Source organism: Pundamilia nyererei, unplaced genomic scaffold, assembly GCF_000239375.1.
Source record: "Pundamilia nyererei isolate P.nyererei 1_Seehausen unplaced genomic scaffold, PunNye1.0 scaffold00021, whole genome shotgun sequence".
In the NCBI taxonomy this organism is placed as follows: domain Eukaryota; kingdom Metazoa; phylum Chordata; class Actinopteri; order Cichliformes; family Cichlidae; genus Pundamilia; species Pundamilia nyererei.
Genome location: NW_005187422.1, coordinates 594,727 through 612,438, shown reverse-complemented (window position 1 = coordinate 612,438; position 17,712 = coordinate 594,727). Strand labels below are relative to the sequence as shown.

General features: G+C 41.0%; 1 protein-coding gene across 7 annotated transcripts in view; it reads left to right on the top strand.

Moving 5' to 3' along the window:
• foxp1b (forkhead box P1b) overlaps window positions 1–17,712 on the top strand; it is a 145,160-nt gene that overhangs the window by 13,760 nt on the left and 113,688 nt on the right. For 6 of the 7 annotated variants that reach the window (XM_013909211.1, XM_013909215.1, XM_005726611.2 and 3 more), the window contains exon 3: window positions 3,345–3,406. The exons of the other annotated variant lie outside the window; for it this stretch is intronic. The gene's annotated coding sequence lies outside the window, so the exon portion shown is untranslated. The remainder of the gene's footprint in view (window positions 1–3,344; window positions 3,407–17,712) is intronic. 7 annotated transcript variants of the gene reach the window in all.

Sequence of the window (17,712 nt, the reverse complement as noted above, 5' to 3'; positions counted from 1 at the left end):
TCTCCTCTCCTCTCCTCTCCTCTCCTCTCCTCTCACTCTGCAGCTGTGCGGGTCTCCAGGCTCGCTGGCTTTTTGGAGAAGTGGTGAACTGTGTCATCTCCAGTCACTAACAACTAACAGCTGCAGCGCCAGCCGCTGCTGCAGATCGAGGGACAATGTGGAACCGATTTTCTAACATAGAGAAATAAATAAACAAACCCTGTGGAAAAAAAGAAACAATACCACAAACAACACACAGCTTATGCAAATGCGGGGAAATGTGTTCGGGAATCGATAAGCCCTATTTGTGTGCAAAGAGACTATAGGACAAGAGTGACCATTTTACCAGAAATCCACATAACCTGTGTGCGCTATTTTATTTGCAAGTGATACCTCAGAATATGTGTTTTTTTCTCCGTTACAGTATATGTCAAAGCTGCACATTATTAGTGTATTTGCTAGTGTGTGTACTCGTAACATACCAGATGTTTGAACTAAAGTTGAAGCAAAGTTTTAGTCACTGTGGTGAGAAAGGAGTCAAACTTTTAGTGGGCTAAAGGTTGAATATCATAACAAACTGCACACTCACATAGTTAATTAGAGATATTTTTCAGGAAATAGTAAATCTATGTCAGCATCTTAAGCCCTTTTACTTTTGGTCTCATTTGCTGCTCTTATAAATTTGGGCATTCTGAGTGTGGCAAGAAAAATGAAAACTTAACATTGTTTAGCTTTTAATCCCAGTCACCTTGTAATTGTTTCTTTGTCATAAGCAGCTATTAGTATTGCTAGAAAATGGTAATGCTTTGAGAGACTCATCTCTTCCAGAGAATGGCTCTCTATCACACTCTCACATTCTTTTAAAAGGGAAAAGGAAGATGAATTTTGTCCATAAAGGCTGTATCACAAGGGCTTTTTATCCTAAATGGCTCTGGGGATTGTTATCTGTGGGAAGTGTGTCCTGCCTCCGTCGTGTTCAATCAAGTGTCCACTTAGCTGTGACTGGGAGTAATTGTTCCCAAGTGGGCCACACACTGACCTGTTAATGTCTGTGTTGACCTTGTAACCTTGTCAGCACGTCTTAGGGAGGAGTTTAAATCATGTGGATCTCCTCGGTGTCTTTACGCTACCGGGTCAAGTGGGCGTTGGTCCTGAAACACCACTCTCTTGTAATGGTCCCCGGTAGCATGGGTCAGCTAGGGGTGTTCCCAAAGATTGCCTCTTATTAAATGAGGTGCTGGGAGTGCTGTGACTTAATGGGTCAGGCCATTGATCCGATTCACCGCCAGTGTCCCAGTCTCTGCTCTGCGGCCCAGTCGGTGACTTGACTCTAGCTGATTTTAAGTTACACTAAACCAGAGAGCCATCTCACTTTGAATGTATCTTACTGAACCCTTCCCTTGAATTTCAGACTTTACACAGTACACATTCAAGGCAGCAGTGATGTTCACACATGGGCCTCTGCCCAGTCGGAAGATTTAAATAGTCCTGGGTGACAGAGCAAGCTTGAGTGTACGTCTAGAGGAGGATGAAATATAACTTTTAGTTGTTTACTCATAAAGTTGCTTACTCAGTTACATTCATAGAAAGCTATTTCTGATATTTTTGTATGATGTATGGATGCACTGATATATAGTATGATTATGAATTTAGGTCAGTTTTGGCACTGCTGACTAGTATTAGCATATAGATAAATAACCAGAAATTACCAGGATATTGTGGTCGAGTAGTATGTTATTTCTCGAAAAGGAGATGTCCTTGTTTACCAGGAACAAAGAGATAACTAAATAGATACAAAATAAAAAGACTGGAAAATATCATTATTAGCTATTGGCCAAATAGTTTTTTAAACATCAAATCATAAGAGCGCTTGAGAGCTCATGAAATCCCAGTCTATTTGTGATACAGCGCGTAAATCCCATCATATTTGGATCTTCTCATGAAGTCTGAGTGCTGTACTTTTGATGTGGCAAACTTGGCAGCAATCCTTGGCCGAAGTCACAGACTGCCCTCTGTCGTCAAACTTGAAGTTAGGGGACCGTCTGAAAGCAAGTGCTTCAATTGAAGGGCATGGGGACACAATAGAGGAGCCATCAATCCATGAGGGGGGCTGTCTGTTGGGATCAACATTTTTTTGTGAGTAATGACAGGCATGCAAGAGAGTAATCAGAAGGGTCTTATCTTGGGCCAATGGTAGGCCCAGGAATGTGGATGGCCTGTGGAAACAGCAGTCGCACTAATGGGGTTAGTTGAATTCCATACTGGTGAATTATGAGGAGCTGGGACGTTTGGGCTGTGGTTTGTTGTGTCTGGTTGGAAAGCTACACCGCTCCACACACAGAGTTATAGATTTGGTTTTTAACACGCTTTCTCATAGAGCAGGCCAATTAACTGGGAGCTGCACTGCTTTGCTGTGTTGCTAGAGACACAGCCACATTAAACAGCAAACATGTACACACATATATCACGGGCCAACAAGCCACACATGCAGCCGTGACTCCTGTGACAGGGACAAAACCAGATGTAATCTGTTATGCAGCCTCATTTGCATGATCTGAGTTGTATATGGAAGTCATTAGCCTCTTTCCACTTGTTTATCTGGCTACAGATGAATGCTTTTGAGCTAAACAGGTTTTTAAATAAACTACATGCGTGTCGTGTTACAAGCTATTTTGGAATGTACAAGTGCTGTGACATTTATGTCAAAGACTATACAGTAATATAAAATATGTTACTCATGTTTCTGTTTTACACTCATCAAACCACTCAGAGTTGTGGCATTTTTCTTGTCATATCACGACGGTGATTAATGCCTATTACACAACCTTAATTATCCTTTTGTGTCACCTTGCTTATTTTGTTGTGTGATTTGGTCATGTTCTTTGCTGTTTCTCTTTTTTACATTTACATATTATAAAGTACACGCTGTATAAAATCAATTCAGCGTATTGTTATGTTGATATTGCAACTACTCAAAGGGAATATTGTAACATCTTTACTGGTTTAGGGTGAGACATAAACCACAGATACAAACACTTTTGATATTTTTCATTGTGTACCTGTCATAGTTTCTTATGTGCATGTTCTGATATGAAAGGAAGATAACTTGGTATGCATATAGGCCAAGAGATGCCAACAGGAATCAGTGTGTCATAACTTAACAAATACCTGTGGCTGAAGACCATCACGTTTACTTTTGACATTCCTTATGTCATTTCTGTACGCGTGGGCTTCGCGGACCGGGGTAGGGGCTTTCCCCACCTTTCACTTCCTGTTTGTAATCTTTGTATCTTTCCCCTTCCTTTTCTCTCTCTCTCTCTCTGTTTGTGTCCTCTGTGTGAAACCCCCGTGGTCCTGCCCTCAAGACTGTAAGCTGAAGTCTGATTGGAGGAATGGCGTGCCAGTCGACCCTGCACCAGTGATCAGGGTATGTGTGAGTCCTCCCACTATAACTCTTCTCTTACTGCATACAGTAATGTGCCTGCTGTTTGTCTGTGAAGTGTCTTCAAAGCACTGTAAGATGTGACTTTTCGGCTTACGTGTTTCAAGCCATAATTTGTTTGAAACACATCCCAACAGAATATCGTCAGTTTTTTAGCAGTTTCACTGTTAGGCTTCACTGGCTACTAAGCACAGATGTGAATAATAGAGACACAAATAGTCCCGGAGAGAGTTTACTGTTTTGGGGAAAATATCTAATTTTAGTGACCATTATTGCAATTATTTTAAATAAATAAACTTCAGCTCTGCATCTGTGAGGACTGGTCCCAGGCTTCTAAACTGCTGCCCCACTTGTCCAGATTTTGCCAGCAGTTTAAAAAAGGCTGCTCTTGTAAGTGGCTGTTTTCCCAGATGGAGAATCAGGACAGTCAATCAGGGGTACTTCACTACCCCCTATTCCTGGAGGTCCCAATTCAGACCTTTTAAATGGAAACTCTTAAAACAATGATATGATATTGTTCGATTCAAGTATGAAGGATAATAATACAAAAGTTTAACCATGATTTGGGTAACATTTTGAGGGTGAAGTTGTAATTCTAGCTGTTCTGGCCATTACAACCATTTAAAATGTCCTTATATTATCTTCTTGAAACAGTGAGGTGATTAACTGAATAATAATAGTTGACACCTGATTTTTGGATGAATTCAGAAAGAGTATAAAAGCATAAAAATTCACAGCTTCCTAAATATTTGCTGGTTTTCAGAGTCTTCTGTGAAAGTAGCTTAAATCTTTGTATCTTTGGGTTTTGGATTGCTGGTCAGACAAAACATGACACGTCCTTGAGCATCAGAACTTGATAATGGGAATTGTTTGCATTTTGTTAGAGATAATAAAATTAGCTGTTTCTCTGCTAGTCTGAAAGAATAACACAAATGACTGCTTTAATATATATTTAAAAAAAGCCTTTTCTTCTTCCAGAAAAATCCATGCTTTTTGTTTTCGTGAATGTTATGTCCAGAAGTTTTTAGTGCCCCATTATAACAACAGTCTAAAATCAATAAATTGTTTAATATCTGTTAATGCAGCACGTCACGCGCCGTTTAAACGTTGCACCCTCTGCTGCTTTCTGTTTGTGACTCTCCTTTGTTTTTTAATATCTTTGGTGTGAAGTAGTCTTTCCATCCCTCTTCTCACCTCTGTCTGCCCCGGGAGCCCTGATTGGCTGAACACTTTCTGCACTATAGTCTGGCTGCTTGCCAGCCATACTGCCAGTGGCTGCCGTGCCCCCTGATCAGAAGAGAATGTGACATTTGTGCAGAGGTAATGGAATCTGCGTGCAATTAAATCTCTGACTGTGAAGAGGAGTCTATCTCCTCCTGCTCCCCCCATCTCCTGCCATTCCCAGCAGCAGGGGGGGTCAGGCACGATGATGAAACCATCCCAGCAGGCCCCTTCGCTGCACTCTGTTTCCCAATCTCCATGTCAGGTTGTATTTTTTTAACTTTGCTGCACTAGACCTGCCTCTATCTGGCAATTAATTGCAGAAAATGTCAGTTAGGAATCTCTCCAAATATTGTATAAAAATTAATATTCAATTAGAAAGATTACGTTACACGGCGGTAACATTACCAGCGTTGTGGTGAATACTGCTGCAGGTGACAGTTGTTATTTAGTCGTGAGCGTTGTTGGGTAGTTAAGCATGGTTGGATGTGTTCTTTTCTTAGACGACTGGCACAGAGCGAGAAAGAGAGGCAGAGGGCAGATTCATGCATGGATGAGAAAAGGGTCATATCTCTCTGCTCCTCTTTCTCTACTGGCCTGCCACTACACTTAACGCCTCATTTGTGGGCTTTGTGGCCAATGGCTTGAGTCTGCTATCCGTTGCCATAAAAGGCAGTTTTTTCCTCTCTGCTGATGGGGCACTTGCTTGTGGGTTAATACCAGACCCCCACTACAGGCAGACTCATATCTAATGGATAATGGATATGCGTATCCCCATCAGGACTGCTCATAAACATAAAACTCGCTGCTGCCATTGTATTGGTGGAGCTAGCTGAGAAGAACAGAGCAGCACCATGTGAGCATTTCCCTTGAACTTGTGTAGGAGTAGTTCATATCTGTGTTCCTTGTCCTCACAGGGTGGACCGAGATGCAGGATATCCAGGTCAAGGTTTGGCTAAATCCTCCCTTGTTGTTCACACCCTGTGTAGGTCTGTCCTAAAGGCACAATCTAAGGCTATACCTCCCTGCAGATCGGCCACTCGATCAACTACATAATGTTATTATTGAAATGGGAATTCATCTTCCTGTTCCTTCGAACAATGAAAGATTACAGTTTATTTTTTCACGTTCTGCTGCTGAGTGTCAGAGCCCAGCTTTAATGTGACTGGTTTCCTGTCACAGTTGACTCTTCTTTTCACGTTCAGCTTTCTCTGGTAATGTATTTTGTCATGATGAATTATTAATATCAGCGCTGGTTGAAGGGAGTGTTGTCTCAGAAAATATGAGAGTCACTCTGTTTCTTTGTATTCCTGCAACCAAGGGTTAATTTACACCAACAATCAAATGAACCTTCCCGTTTCCTTGCTGCCGTATGGATCGTGCTGAAAAGCTGCTGGTCTTAACTTTATTCGCTAACATCCTGCTAAACATCAGAGAAAGCCATTCCTGTTTTCCTCTGTTACAGATGGCTTTGGTGTGTTTTGCGATAAAGAGAAAAAGGCTTTGCTCGGAGAAGGAGACAGAAGAGGCTTACGCCATTAGTGTCATTCGAATGGTGAATTAGATCAGACTGACAGATAGATGCGGAAAATTGTTTTAATTGTATAATTATCTCTGGTTAGCCACTTGTGCGGAAAAGTGCTGTGATGTGGGTGAAGGCCAGGGAAGAGCACATTTTGGCCTTTATGTGCTTATTTTGTCTTTGCACAGCAAATGAACAACAATTGGGGGTCCTAAGGATAAAACATAAACACACCCAAACGCACAGACACTCACACTTCCCCTGGGCAGGTTGAGACGTGTTCATTGAAATGCTGCCCTTTAAAGTAATGTGTCTGGCCAGTGAGCCTTCTCCTCAGGCAAAGAGGAAGGCGCCTATAACTGTCTGCTGAAGATGGCACAGCTTAGCACAAGTGTAACAGCTATGCACAACATTCGGAGGAGAAGGAGAGGCTGAATATATTTGTGGCATGCCTAACCGCATTCAGCTGATTTCTGATCGGATGCAAAATAGTAGACTACGCGCAGATGGCAGTAAATATGTGGCTTAATAACTGCCGCCTGCTTTGTGCATTTTTTTCTTTTGTAAAACATTCCCATGAAAGAGTTTGCATGAAGCTCCTATCTTCAACTGCCAATTTGGTTGGAAAATATTGCTGTTTTAAACAGTGACGACTTACTGTTGCAACATGTGCTGCTGCGTAGCGTCCGATTTATTAACGTAGTCCTAATTTGTTAATTCTTTTTCACTTAGATCATTATTTTAATAGTTTTGGACAGAAGCAATCTACCATTCCATCCTTTGGGCAAACATTGTCATTACTGTTGAAGTGTCAGCTGCTTTTACTGAATACTGCTGCTGTTTTAAAGCTTCTGTAGAGGTCTTGGGTTCAGATTTAAAGAAAATGTCCTGATCTTAATTCCAGCAGACTTTATCATTGAAAGAATTTGATGCAGTTTTCTAAAATACCTAATGCTCTGTTTGGTGTCCTCTAAATGTACAATTTTCATTACATTTTCATAGAGATAAAAGCATCCTGGCTGTAGCATATAGTCTTATTTTGACAGATCAGTTTCTGAGTGATTTTTTTTCTAGCCCGGTGGGCAAAGCTAAGCCCAGGCCAAAAACTGATGCGCTGCAGTCAGCAGCTGCATGCCATTTTCAGCTCAGCTCATTCAAGTGTAATAAAACAATGCAAGAAGTGCTGGAGGATTGCGGCCCTGGATGCTCTCGCTCTTGAAATAGGACCACCTTTCGGGCAACCGTATAAACAGTAAGGGGAGCTGCTATCCTGTGAGTTTCTGTCGTTCATTTAATTCATCGGGCGTTCCTGTTCCTGCTGTGTCCCCGATCAGAAATATTTGATTATGTAACAGGCCTGGTGGTTTGTAATCGTATCAAGAAAGACCTTCAATAGTTAATCAAAAAATGAATGTTTGCACACTGCACCAGTCTCGAAATCCACAGCGATTCATGGACTGCGAGCTTGTCATGTCTCAGTTGTTACCTTCGTCATGCTCCGTTGTTCAGTTGCATCTCCTGTTATAATGCACAGGGGATTAGCAGGTAACAAGGCAGCAGCACTCCTCTGAGGATGTTGCGCGTGTCTTTGAATGTCTCACACAATACAACATAAATGAGGCGGGGGGTGGGTGTCCCACCAAATGGTGATTTCCCAGCTACACAGGGAGCCTCCTCCTGGATAATGTGGTAATGAAAGGTGACAGGAAGGACTCAGGGTCTGGAACGAAGCCGGGGCAGCTGGTCAGAGCAGGAGTATAGGAAGTAGTGCGCACCCGGGCTAAAGTGCAGCGAGAAGCAAATTAAAGCTCATATCTGCCATCTCCCTCGCCTCCCTGCACTTTCCTGTTTGGACTTGAAGGTGATTGGGAGCCAAGGCGGTGACAGTTGACGGAAGCTGCGCGGAGGAGAGAGTATTTATTTACAGTGAGATGCAGCGATGCTTGTTCAGGATGCGGTTTCACGCAGGATGTGCACCCCCTTCTCCACCACCACCACCACACACACAGACACACACCTCCTCCCATCTTTCTCATCTCCACCCTTACACTACAATCCCCAGGTTTGATCAAGAATGGGAAGTGGGTTATTGGAGAGGAGGGGCTGGCCTGCTGCAAGCCAGGCAGCCTGCATTGTGTAAGAGGCTGGGTCTGGATCCAGCCAGCAGAGAGCTCACTCAGCATGTCTTCCTGCCTAACCCAGGAGGTGGTACCAAAGTCAACATGGGTCACTGAAAAAAAGGAGTGTGTGAAGCACTAAGATTGTATTGTGTGACAGAGATTTTCTTGAAGTGTTACATAATCTAAGTTTTAAAAAAAAGGCAGTGAACAAAACGGAGCCTGTGAGAAAAGCTTACATTTAAAAGAGTGTGTGTTTTAAGAAAGTTCAAATGAGTGTGTCAGGTACCTTCCAGGAATTCTACCTTGTAAAGCAGGGGTGGGCAGGTAAGGGTGGGGGTGGGGGTGTAAATCCCAATAATTACACTGTACACTGGTTGAAGTGCAATTACCATTGTTGTCACCCTATAATACACTATTCACTATTTTAGTAAACTGCTCATTTTAAAACATGCAAGTGTGTGCAACATCCTTTCATACCACCCAGGAGGAAATATCCTGAAACTATTAGTTGATTAGTCAGATAAAAGTGAACCTGCTGCAGGCACACCTTTTTTGCTTTTTCATTAGATTCCAACTTCGGCTTTCGTCTGGTAGGATATCAGATGGTAAGCATGTGAGTGTGTTGAAAAGGTGAGCCGTTCTGATCTCTGCTCACTAGCTGTCATGTCGGCATTAATCCGTCCAAAGTTTCAAAGGCAGGTTTTATGACCCGCCTTACGGCCTCATCTGTGTGGACAGCAGCATCTAAACTCTGGAGAACCTGCCACATAAAATCCACATCTGTTAAAGCCTAAATTGTAAAACAGCCCCCACATGTCCAGGCAGTGTTGAGTTAATAATATACTTAAAGTACAGCTCCCTGCAGCAACGGCAGCCATTGTCTTACATTCGCTTCTTTGGGCAAGACTTACAGCTTTTTGAATGCCTTTTTGGACCTTCACAGACTATTTGTTTTTTATTTTTTTTAATGTTTTTGACAAGTAAAGTTTAGTAGTCAGTCTCGTAGATTTATCAAAATTGAATTTGTAACAACCAAGTGCTGAAACCAACAAGAATGGACTGAATCTACTTTTACTTGTAGTGTAGTTAAAGATCAATATGAAAACGACAGACAATTTTTATTAAATCAGAAGTAGGATTAGAAAGCAAAAGCAAGTATTATTCTCAGTCTTGAGGTTTGCCACCACTGTCCAATATATAAAGGATGATTAACACATCTGTGGGTGATGCAATTTAAACAGCAGTTGTCATTACAGATACACAGTTGCTACACACACGTTTGTCGTCACAGTCTCTAAAAGAGGAAGTATTGCTTCTCCTCGCTGGTGAATTCAATCATTGCTTCTATCAGTGCTCTCAGAAGTCAAATGTACTGCGCGTTAACAAGTGCTTTCTGTGCTTCTTTTATCCCTTTTAGTTAGCCGTGTGCTAGTCATTTCTGTCGTGGGACACATCTTCAAATCTGTGAAGGTAGCTATTGACCTGACAGGAGCAGCATGTGGATGTGACTCACATATACAGCAACATAAATTTCAGTACTGATTTGAGGTTTCTTCAAAGGCATCTGGCAAATAACCTAAGGGAGAACCACAGTGCGGCAGTCGAGGGGGAAAGATACATTTAGAATAACCATGAAAAGCAGACATTGTTGGTGGGAGGGCAGATGAGTAATGTAAGATAACCAGTTACCACATAGTTCTTTTTTAGGTGTCTCGTGTCAATGACTTCAGAACGTTGAGGATTTATTTAAATTAACAAGGTACAATTGACAGAAAATACATTTTAAATGTTATGTGACTCAGTAGCTAGAGCTATCGTGTATTCTACATGTGTTTGATAAATTGGTTTCACACAGTGAAGTAAGTGTAGGCACAAGTAAAAAGCTAAAAAAGTTTGGTGTCAGAAAGCTTTTTATTGTTATTTTTACTTTTGGCTCTGTGTGATGTCAGGTAGAGGGGATATTTTTGATATTGTCTTCTAACAAAGTACAACTGTGGCTATTACTACAGCTCCACCCACCTGCTATTTATGACAGTTGGGGGGAGGGGTACATGAAGATTATTTTGAAGTGTACAAAAACTGTTTTACTAGAGAATAAGAGCAAAAAATATGCAGCTCAAAATGAGCAGGATTATGAATTAATTAAAATTAGTGAATTAAAATTCACTAATGCATTACAGCACAAGTGATTTGATCTAAAAGTCTTGACATAAATAGGCAATGGCTGAAAGTCTAGGACTTTCTGTCTGTGCTTTTGTAATATCTGTATTTATGGGGGTAAAAAGAATTTACAATAGCAATATACTGCAAAGTTTATTTCCATTCACAAACCAAACATTCCCTCTTTAAAAAAGTGTATTTTAGCAACATTAGGAAGTTCAAATAGTCATATAGTATTGTTAAATGCTTTTATCGGGTCGGCAGACTCAGCAACAACACTTGTAACTGCTCTAGACGCAGAGGGAGCAGTCTTAAAGTGTTTTTATTCATCTATGGCAGTGTATGTAATAGATGATGACAGCCTGGTCACCTCTTCCTTCAATTGGTTTGGATTTTCTATTTACTGCTATACACAATGCTGTGTATAGTTGGGTCTTAGACTAATTGATGTTTTGGAAGATGAGTCCAATTGGATGAGTCATTAGGCCTATTACCAGAGTTTTATTAAATGCCCCCACCCAAAAGGGGGGAAAAAGTCCGCTCTGGAATATTTCCTTCCTAGAATAACAGGCGCTTGGATTGGTAAAAGGCAGATAATATATGTGTGAGATTGATCAGTGAGTAGCGACCCCATTATCTCCTGAGATGTTAATTACACTGTGCTCAGCTTGCATGTCAAAAGGCAGATAATTGAAGAAGGTAAAAGATGTGCCACACTTTATTTATGCTTTCACTTGCTGGTAGAGGATTTGCTCTCTCTTGTATGTCCTCTTCCCGCCTCATCTTTCTTCTCTCCCTTTTTTGTCTGCAGTGTATTTATTCTTCGGTAATATCACATTGTCATATAGCTGATACATTTTTGGAGTTATTATTCACAGTCCTCACTGTGACAGATGTTCTGTCCTGTCTCTATGTCACAGCTGTCTGCAGGGGCTGTAAAAATCCTAAAATGATTTAAATGAAATTACCTGAATTCAAGACCTTTAAAGGTTCTTGTATTTAGATGTTAGATAAATAGTTTTTTTGGACCTCCTGAAGATCTCTGTGCTGCATTTTCCCCCCCCCAATTTTTTATGTGTCACTTATGCATGTGGACACATTGATAATTGCAATCTGTTTCTCAAATCAGCAAAGTGGAGTACAACCTCTTACAGGCCATCAAACTGAGGGAAGCTGCAACTTCTTAAACCTTATTAAATGTCTTAAACGTCATTGCCAGTTCTAGCTGTTTAGTCTTGGATTGTGATTCATGGAAAGTAGCTTTGCATGATTCACAGTTCAGAATATTTTCTTATTCATCATTTTGGAGCCCACCAGTTTTCTTTTAAGCAAACTCTCATCTGATTGGTTACCCTGAGTTAACCATATTAATTCTCTCATTGGCTTCGTACAGGTCAGTGAGCAGAAAATAGCTGAAAGTGAGTTTAAACCAGTGGTTTGCAGTTATTGCTCAATTCTTTGACCTGATTTCGTGAAAACCTGGTCATGGTTACTAGGAACATTCACCACACCATCAGTGTACATTTGTTAGAAAATAAATAAAGACATTACAAGTCCTGTTTAAAATTAGCTGTGATTTACTGTACTAGGATAATGCTGTGTAAAAATACACATGAACCATATATATATATATATGCTTGGGCTGCAGTGGCTACAGCTGTTAAAGCATGAGCCAGAGTGTTGGAGAATGACAGACGAGTAAAAGAATGATGATGGAAACATTTTTGGGTGAGTTTTAGTACTTTAATCCGGCACTGGAATTACAGCATCTGTCCAGCGCAGTCTTCCCAGGTGTACATTGAGATGAGTCTGTGAGAAGCAACAGAAACTTATTTGCAAAAATACTGTTGCTATTGTCTTTTTGTTCTTTCTTTTTTTTCTTTTTTTTTTAAAACATTGTTTGTGTCTTCAGCGTAGTTCCCCCCACATCTGAGCACACGGTGTCTGTAAACTTCCTATTGACATTGTATAAGCCATAGGGGACATTTTGTATTTAAAAGAAAGAAAAAAAAGTCTTGTTTGTTTTTCGCGTGCTTATAGAGATAGCGTTTCCTGTGGTTTCCTGTGGTATCTCTGTGTGCTGCAATTTACAAGTGCACGTGAATGCCGTCTGCACTCCCAAAAGTGAGAAAGTGCACATACATACACACACATATACGCAGCTATACATACACTCTGATGTTCTTTTCTTCTTTCTGTGTTGTCATCTTTGCTTGGGGCGGAGCCTCAAGGAAGTGGTCAGGCTGTGGTCATCTGTCTTTAGGGCTGATGGACAGCAGCATGATTTAGTGCATCACCTGGTGGACACTATTAAACATGTCTAACTTAGATGACATAGTTAGACATGTTTTTTCAGCTGTTGTCTACTTTTATGCACTTTTTCCCCACTTGCCTTACGTGGGTGAAATTCATTTAATCTTTGAATCAGAGTTTACAGTGACATCATCGGTGCAGAGAATAAGCAGCTGCACTGACGGGAAAAGAAGGAAAATTCACCCCTTTATGAAATTGTGTTCGAAGGCAAAGTTGAAGGTCAAGAGGGAGTTTATAGTAGGACTTTTTTTTTTGGAAGTGTTGAAATAAGAGAGCTGCTTAAAAGCCCACCTCTTCCTAACAGGAAACCCAGTGCAGAGATGAAGCCGAGGGGTGTAGCGCAGTTTCACCTTTGCTTTGACATCTTCTGGCTTTTCTTTACTTTGTCTGACCAATATCTGAAATCCATTAGCATCTTCCTACTTGTTTATGTGTAGGCCAGGAGGCTCCAGGAGGCAGACGGTGAACTTCATTGAATTTAAGGTTTTTATGGTATTAAGTTGAAGTGTCTTTTTCTCATTTTGACCACTTTTTTGTGTGCCAGAGAAAGACCTCTGATCTCTCAGATGCTAGCAAGCTGTATTTTGCTGTGGCAGTGCAGCCTTATCTGCGCTTGAGGTCTGTACTTTAATGGGGTTTATTGATCTAAACAACATCAGGGGTTGCGGTGATGTTATTAAGGCAGAGATAACTTCTGTGTAATTCCACTCCAACAATATATTAGCCTTTTATTGGTCTAAATAACTTTGCCTTTTAGACAGTAATGCACCAGTAAGTCACAGCAGCTCTTCATGTCGGCAGGATCTTAATAAAGCATTTCCTCTGGACATCCTGCTGCAGAGAGAGTGAAAAACGACAGGTTAAAAGGCATGCTGGGAAGTTTCCATGCCATCACTGTAAATTATCTCTTTTGAATACATAAATAAAACTAGAAGCGAGCTGTGAACAGGAAGGGGTGGAGGTGGGACGGATTGGTGAAAGTTAATACAAATATCTTCCAACACTCTCTGTTTCACACATGGAGGTGCTATAAGGAAAAACATAGGATGTTCCAAAAGAAGCCAAACTGGAATACGTGCAACGTCATGTAGGCAGTAGCCGATCAGTGTTGTGTGCATGTGTCTGGTTTTTCTTTTTTTTCTTTTTTTTAAGAATGCTTCTATGTAATTTTTGAGGACAAGTGTAATTTAGATTTATCTACATTTGTGTTTGAGAGAAAATATATACATAACATTACAATTGTGGTCATTATTGTAGTAACAGTAAAGAAATACAGTCTAACTCAGTCATTCTGCTTAACAGAATTGATTTACATGCAATTAATTTATAAAACAAATGCACGGTTTGATTAAAAAAAACAGAGTAGGGTTTTTTTGTGGCTGCTACAGGTTTGGAAAACTGTTTATTTCTTTATGTATTTTTGAATAGTTATTGACGCGTTGCCCATGGTGCATTGTGTGTATGCAAACTTATTTAATGGACAGTTGCAATATTTTTTTCCTTTCAAGGGCAGCATGCTGTATATCTAATATTTATATGAAATAACGAAGCCATTTATCTAGAAGTGTATTTTCCAGGGGTTGGGGGTAGGGCTCCATAATTTGCAGCTATTTAAAGCCTTGGTTTTGGTAATGAATTATTTTGTCATCTCGGCTGTGATGAGATTCATCTTTAATAACTGTAACAATTATTTTATTAAAAAGAGAAGCCATGCATTATGGCTATCTCGCCAAGGTCTCAAGCTGGAAGGAATTCTCATTAAGAGCATTATATTACCCCGGTGTGCTTTCAGTTGGATGTCCCGCTGAAATTACATTAGGTGTCAACAATGTTTGTGTTAGAAGTAAGCAGTCATATTTACAGAGGCTAGCTTTTTTCATTTGCTGCCTGACACTGGGAGATGTATTAAAAAAGATACTAATGCTCCATATCTGATTAAGTCACGTACAGTGAAACTCCTTTAAAGTGTTGACTTTTAATATAAAGCAAGCACTGTTCTGTCATCAGCAAAGACGTAAATCTTTATTCAGAACTTTTGATTGCTTGAGCTTTTTTATTTATTAATTTTTTTGTGATTTATTTAGCTGGCACACACGACTGTAATCACCCCTCATTCCCTCCATTTATAGCTCCCAAACTATAAGCATCAGGTTGTTTGTGTCATGATTGATTTATCAGTGATTTTCATCTACATCCTGTGTTCCTTCTGATGGTTAGCGTGGTGTGCAACATTGTATTTTGTTAATGGTCCCAGGCCCAGGGTTGCTGCTAATGACATGGTTGTAATTGTTTGTCAGTGTGATAATGTGTGATTTCCTATTTCCATGTGAAGTTGGACATTTGATGAAGGAGGGATCTTGTCAGGAAGACAAAGTGCTGTCATTTGTCACCAGCTAAATGAGCTTCTCACCAGACATCCTCTCAGTTTTCAATGGCAATATCATATTCACGGATCCCCTTTTGGGCCATTGCCATGATTTCCACATTATCCAGTGCATGGTATTAAAGAAATGAATTTAGCTTGTTCTGGCTTCCTTCAACACGAAGCACAGAAATCCAGATGAAGGCAGAGATGTATTAAAATCACCTGATTTTGATGCAAAGGTCAGACACTGTAAAACTGAGATTTGAACTAAATCAACTATGAGAAACATGGTTTCGCTCTCTTAGTTTGTGCTCTTTGCTGACATATAGAAATATGTTAACTGTATTTCCAGAAAGACAGAAGTGAAATTACCGAGTTTGGTAATCTTTTATTCTTAGTGTTTGCAAGCAGTCATCACTTCCTTAAATTTAACATTTTTAAATGGAGAAACGGTTTCATCATCTTCACAGGAAAGACTTTGTCAGTTCATGTCACCGTGTACCTTTTTTCAGGGGCAAAATATAGAGTCAAGTTAAGTTGAATAAATATGATTTTTGATTTGGGAAAATGAAAGTTGGAAGTTTGCTGTTGCTGCCGTGCTAAACATTATTTTTACAGAAATTTGGATCATTTCTTATAGTTGCCAATTGATTAAAAATAGCCGCGAGTGATGCATGAACTGGGTTTGGGTGGTGAAATGGGGCATGCCAGAAAAAGTTGGGGTCAGTAGTTGTCGTAGAACATGAACATGACAACTTTCATTGTTTGCCTGAACATTGTATATTTGTCCGTTTCACATCTCCTGTAACATTAGAAACTTATGGGGCACATGATTACAGCACTTGAAGGTCTTTGAAGTAGTTGTTCCCTTAACACACTGCCTTTGTTTCTGATTCAGCTTGTTCCATATTGTGGGGTTGGGGGGCAGATTCTTCCTAGTTAACAATCTAATGAGCCAAACAAGACAAACAAAAGAGAGGTGCACCGAATAGGCCTCCTGAGGTCGGGGGAGCTGCCTCATGTCACAAATGCTCTTCTGTCTTCCTTTTCCACTCAATATCGATTCATGTCTTCAGTGGTTATGCGCTGTCCGCTGTACACGGGTGGTGTAATCAGCTAAATGTAGCCTCTGCTTTCTTATTATTACCTGGGTGCTTAACACTGGTGGGGTTTTTTTTCTCTTCAAGGACAAATGGTGTAGGAGAAGGCAGATCCCGTGTGAAGTCCCTGAGCCCTCGCCGAGCGGCAGATCTCTTTTCAGCGCCAGCTGTTCTCTCAGATACACCAGGCCGTGCTGAAATTCTCTTAATATAATTCTAGGGGCTCAGGAGAATAGTGCAAAACAAGCGTGCCAACGAGGAGAACGTTGAATTTTTCATCAGCGGGCTTCAACTAGCTGAGTTAGTGGGCAGCGCTCTCATTCATGAGCAGATGTTCAGTGCAGTTACACTCTGCAGTTAATGTGAACTTACTGGCCTCTCTGCCATTGGCTGCAAGGACGTTGGCAGCAATCTGGCATCTGAGAATTACTCCCAGTAAAAGGCGCAGTCCTGGAAAGCGTTGCCCCGGCCTTTTTTAGCCACTTCCTAGCCCAGGAGCTGGATTGTGGACAGGGGAAGGCACTGACAGCTCATCCGTCTTCAGTCCGACAGTGATGAAACACTCGCCACTGTTTGCCGGGGGAATAGCACTGAAATTCCTGCAGATAATTTTCACATTTTACGTTCACTTCTAGTGACTGGATAGATGTGAACCAACGCCACTCAGCAGGTGAAATATATTTCAGGTGTGTCTGAAAAAGAAGTACTTAAAGATACCTGCCTCAGTTGTTACAGTGAAAGAGTACATACAGATGTATTATTCCAGTACCCCTGAAAGAGGAAACTCAGAGAAGAGGCACCTGTAAGGGGGAGCAGTTTGGCTCTGGTACGTCTGTAGCTGTAACCAGCTGGTGCTGTGGTCAGCCTGGTGGGCTGTATCCTCTCCCAGCCTGGTGCTTCAGACATCTGCATGCCCAGGCTGCCTAGCTTGAATTTGATGTGGTCGTACAGATCTGTAATAGTTTCATCCAACTAGGCAAAAGGCTGTTTGACTGGTGTGTGTGTGTGTGTGTGTATGCGACATCAAATTTAGTAGGTGGCATGCCAATCATCTCGAGCTTGTGTGAAAGTCATCACAGTAAAGTTGTGCATATGGGACTTAAACAGTGCAAATGACAAGCTCTTGTTTCTCTGCATGTCTCATTTTCACTTTCTAATTGGTCGTTTTCAGGTTGGCTTTACGAGAGCAAAACTAATTAGTGTTTCTAAATTCAGCAGAAAAAAAGGCAGTTGGGTTGATTGTTCTGGTTTCCTCTCCTGTGTCAGGCGCTCAACAAGAAAATAAGACTAATCATTTTCAAATTGCTCGTATTTTTAAACCCCAGAGCTGAATGTCATTCCTGGTCTCTTGGCATTTTGTTTGGCAAGATCAGGGAACCGTGGTTGCCCTCTCGCCTGTGTGCTGTCTTTGTGATTCGTGGGAAGTTTGGACTTGGGGCCAGTGGAAAAAAACAATGTGTTGTGTTTTAGGTGGGGTTGTTTCTGCTTTG